Raw genomic sequence first — 5000 nt, 5'->3', positions numbered from 1 at the left:
TAAAAGCGTCCCTTCCATCTCTGGTCGGGACTCTGTTTGCATGTATTAGCTCTAGAATTACCACAGTTATCCAAGTAACGTGGGTACGATCTAAGGAACCATAACTGATTTAATGAGCCATTCGCGGTTTCACCTTAATGCGGCTTGTACTGAGACATGCATGGCTTAATCTTTGAGACAAGCATATGACTACTGGCAGGATCAACCAGGGAGCTGCGTCAACTAGAGCTGAGCAGCCGGCCGCCCGGGAGTGTGTCCCGGGGGCCCGCGCGAACACGCAAGCGTCCGCTCAATTATTCTGCAAACAGGAGGAGGCTGAGCTCCCCTGCACAACACACCTCGAAACCCTCTCAGGTCCCGGCGGCGCGCAGCGCCGTCCTAAGTACTTGGTCGGGTTCGAGAGAGGCGCAATCGCCCGGAGTTAGGCGAGTAGACGCTTTAGGTGCGACCACCCGTGCTCCCAACTGAGCTTGCCGCTGCCGACAGAGGCCCGGGAGCGTGCTGTCGTGGCATTGCCGGCGGGAGACAACACGCGCCACCTACGGTGACCGGCAGCTCCAACGCCAGCGCCACAGAAGGACAAAAGCCCTACTTGGGTGCCGAAGCGAACTCTCCCAGCACAGCGCACGCGCCAACACGTCCGCACAGCTGCGATACAAACCACCTGCGAGAACCGCTGGGGCGACCGAGCAGCAGACGGCGTCGCGGCGCCGAGCGCCGGGCGGCGGCGCATCCTCAGCGCACAAAGTCCTCAATCGGACCAGCACACTGCAGATGGCCACCGCGCTTCGCACCGGGCCCGCGAGGACCTACTTTGGCCGCAAGGCGCCGCGAGCAGGGGGCGCCGGCGCGCAGCTGCGCCGCCTGCCGCGTCCGTCGGCCGGCGCGCCTGCCACCGGCCGCCCCCACCAGCCGGCTGTAGCGCGTGCGCCCACGCACCGCGCTGCCAGCACGCCGGGCGGCCCCCCCTCACCGGCCGGGGACGGTCCCACCCAGCCACCGCCGCGTATCGCCTCACACCCAGATCCCCTTTCACGTTCGTGGGCATGGTGGGTCCCCTTTCACGTTCGTGGGCATGGTGGGTATCCCTGAAACAACCGGTTAATAGCTCGACCGATCGTCGCCAACACTGATTCACCTCTAGCGAGAACAACCGCACCACAACGGGTTACCAGTTGTTCATTTGCGTAACGTCACCAGCAAACGTACACGTCCATCGCCATTTGCAACGAGTATTGCATGCCTGTGTCAGGTGTCACAACACACTACGTCTGCCCACATAGACGCAACAACATGTGCACGCCTAGAGAACACGTGGAAGGTAGACCCCGTACGTATGCGGTGTCCATTGCGCGAACGACTGTCAGCCCGCCTCTGCAGCATGTCGCAGATGTGGAACGCGGTGCAACATGCTATCACGGTGTGTGAGAAGAGACGACTACGTCCGAATACACGCTCCACTACATCAACAGACTGCTCATGCTGATCGCCATCCAGGGCGTCCGTTCCTCCCACACGTCTGTATGGCGTACCACACTGCAATCCAGCTCTTATAGGGAGACGACACGTAGCTGCGTGCACAATATTTGGACTGTATGGTCCGCCGTTGCTAGGCGCTGTCGTCATACGGTCACATGGGCCACGATGTATCATTCAGTACATACGGAGCAATGTGCAGTACAGTTTGTGGGTTTTGCGTACATCGGCGGACAGGTGACAGGCCGTACCACAACGTAGGCTGAGTACGTCGGCATGCGAAGGGCATTGAACATGCAAACTTCTCACCGACCAGCTTGCGAAGGCAGGGGGGAAGGGGGGGGGGGCATGTACGTCCTGCTGCTATCCACACTACAGTGTATAGCAGGAGCATGTGGAAAGTCAGCAACACCTGCAAGGTGTTTAACATGACGCGATACACAGGGGACCGGGCAGTGCGAGTAGCGAACTATATTGCGAGGGTTGCGGTTAGGCAACACTACACTACTTTAACGGGTTGCATAACAATTACAGAGCAGGTTCAGCGACAACGTGCGTCAGGTTAAGGCGCAATATAGTTTAGGTTACGGCGCACTTTAGGTTAGGTTAAGGCACATTATAGGTTAGGTTAAGGCACAACATGGGTTACGTTAAGGCACAACATGGGTTACGTTAAGGCACAACATGGGTTAGGTTAAGGCACAACATGGGTTAGGTTAAGGCACAACATGGGTTAGGTTAAGGCACAACATGGGTTAGGTTAAGGCACAACATGGGTTAGGTTAAGGCACAACATGGGTTAGGTTAAGGCACAACATGGGTTAGGTTAAGGCACAACATGGGTTAGGTTAAGGCACAACATGGGTTAGGTTAAGGCACAACATGGGTTAGGTTAAGGCACAACATGGGTTAGGTTAAGGCACAACATGGGTTAGGTTAAGGCACAACATGGGTTAGGTTAAGGCACAACATGGGTTAGGTTAAGGCACAACATGGGTTAGGTTAAGGCACAACATGGGTTAGGTTAAGGCACAACATGGGTTAGGTTAAGGCACAACATGGGTTAGGTTAAGGCACAACATGGGTTAGGTTAAGGCACAACATGGGTTAGGTTAAGGCACAACATGGGTTAGGTTAAGGCACAACATGGGTTAGGTTAAGGCACAACATGGGTTAGGTTAAGGCACAACATGGGTTAGGTTAAGGCACAACATGGGTTAGGTTAAGGCACAACATGGGTTAGGTTAAGGCACAACATGGGTTAGGTTAAGGCACAACATGGGTTAGGTTAAGGCACAACATGGGTTAGGTTAAGGCACAACATGGGTTAGGTTAAGGCACAACATGGGTTAGGTTAAGGCACAACATGGGTTAGGTTAAGGCACAACATGGGTTAGGTTAAGGCACAACATGGGTTAGGTTAAGGCACAACATGGGTTAGGTTAAGGCACAACATGGGTTAGGTTAAGGCACAACATGGGTTAGGTTAAGGCACAACATGGGTTAGGTTAAGGCACAACATGGGTTAGGTTAAGGCACAACATGGGTTAGGTTAAGGCACAACATGGGTTAGGTTAAGGCACAACATGGGTTAGGTTAAGGCACAACATGGGTTAGGTTAAGGCACACCATGGGTTAGGTTAAGGCACACCATGGGTTAGGTTAAGGCACAACATGGGTTAGGTTAAGGCACAACATGGGTTAGGTTAAGGCACAACATGGGTTAGGTTAAGGCACAACATGGGTTAGGTTAAGGCACAACGTAGGTTAGGTTAAGGCACAACGTAGGTTAGGTTAAGGCACAACGTAGGTTAGGTTAAGGCACAACATGGGTTAGGTTAAGGCACAACATGGGTTAGGTTAAGGCACAACATGGGTTAGGTTAAGGCACAACATGGGTTAGGTTAAGGCACAACATGGGTTACGTTACGGCACAACATGGGTTACGTTACGGCACAACATGGGTTACGTTACGGCACAACATGGGTTACGTTACGGCACAACATGGGTTACGTTACGGCACAACATGGGTTACGTTACGGCACAAATTAGGTTAGGTTACGGCACAAATTAGGTTAGGTTAAGGCACAAATTAGGTTAGGTTAAGGCACAAATTAGGTTAGGTTAAGGCACAAATTAGGTTAGGTTAAGGCACAAATTAGGTTAGGTTAAGGCACAAATTAGGTTAGGTTAAGGCACAAATTAGGTTAGGTTAAGGCACAAATTAGGTTAGGTTAAGGCACAAATTAGGTTAGGTTAAGGCACAAATTAGGTTAGGTTAAGGCACAAATTAGGTTAGGTTAAGGCACGATATAGGTTAGGTTAAGGCACGATATAGGTTAGGTTAAGGCACGATATAGGTTAGGTTAAGGCACGATATAGGTTAGGTTAAGGCACGATATAGGTTAGGTTAAGGCACGATATAGGTTAGGTTAAGGCACGATATAGGTTAGGTTAAGGCACGATATAGGTTAGGTTAAGGTACGATATAGGTTAGGTTAAGGTACGATATAGGTTAGGTTAAGGTACGATATAGGTTAGGTTAAGGTACGATATAGGTTAGGTTAAGGTACGATATAGGTTAGGTTAAGGTACGATATAGGTTAGGTTAAGGTACGATATAGGTTAGGTTAAGGTACGATATAGGTTAGGTTAAGGTACGATATAGGTTAGGTTAAGGTACGATATAGGTTAGGTTAAGGTACGATATAGGTTAGGTTAAGTTACGATATAGCGTAGGTTCAGATACACATTGTTGTAGGGAAAGGTGTATTGGGGGGGGGGCGGCAGGTTCGTTGATAGTGATTATCGTAATTGGATGCCTGCGGTATTATCCGATTTGTCACGTCAGGATGCACTTTTGGCTCATGACAGGCGGCGCTCCGATTCCATGGTTGTGGCAGATCTGTGTCTTTCATTCCTGCCATTGTTTGTGTGCTGTGACAGGAGGCAGTATTGTGATGTTGGGTGCACCACTGTGTAGGACATGTGTGGGTGTTCGTGGCTTAGCTGAGCAATGTGCGGATGTCGGAAGGGTGGGATATTGTGTTTTCTGGGTGGACCTCCCGGTCTGGTAATGATAGTGTGGATTGTGTCATGTGGCGGAGAGGATGCATTGGATGTTCTTCCATGCTGGTGGTTAGATATTGTGTGTGATAAGAGAGTAGTGTGTGATAAGAGTGTCTGGCTGACGTGTGGTTCTCATTGTGTGCAGAGTCTTTCAGCATGTATAGGGACGGTTGTATATATTATCTGTATTCTGATGGCTCTGCATCTATTACTAATCAGTGCCGTGTATACGGTTACTCTAGTTCCAGTCGAAACTGTTCTATCTCTGTACATTAGTGACACTGCGGCTCCACTATGTTGCCGCCCCTGTCGGCCGTTTCCCCCAGTGTATGGCTAATGATTATCAGCAATCAGTCTATTAGTCAATACCGGTAGTGTGACGACGTCAAATGTCCGGGATGGGGGAAGCTACACCCTTCCCGTGGGTCAGGGCCTAGAAAGACTCTTCCCACGCA

At 50.8% G+C, this 5000-nt stretch overlaps 1 non-coding gene across 1 annotated transcript in view; it reads right to left on the bottom strand.

The window, feature by feature from the left end:
- The window catches only part of LOC126432589 (small subunit ribosomal RNA), a 1909-nt gene extending 1697 nt beyond the window's left edge, over nt 1-212 (bottom strand). Inside the window, exon 1 of the ribosomal RNA XR_007578074.1 lies at nt 1-212. This exon is cut by the window's left edge and continues 1697 nt beyond it. This is a non-coding gene — a ribosomal RNA (small subunit ribosomal RNA).
- Nucleotides 213-5000: the final 4788 nt, after the last annotated feature.

This window comes from Schistocerca serialis, unplaced genomic scaffold (genome assembly GCF_023864345.2).
Source record: "Schistocerca serialis cubense isolate TAMUIC-IGC-003099 unplaced genomic scaffold, iqSchSeri2.2 HiC_scaffold_1142, whole genome shotgun sequence".
Lineage (NCBI taxonomy): Eukaryota > Metazoa > Arthropoda > Insecta > Orthoptera > Acrididae > Schistocerca > Schistocerca serialis.
This window is presented reverse-complemented; position numbering and strand designations above follow the sequence as displayed.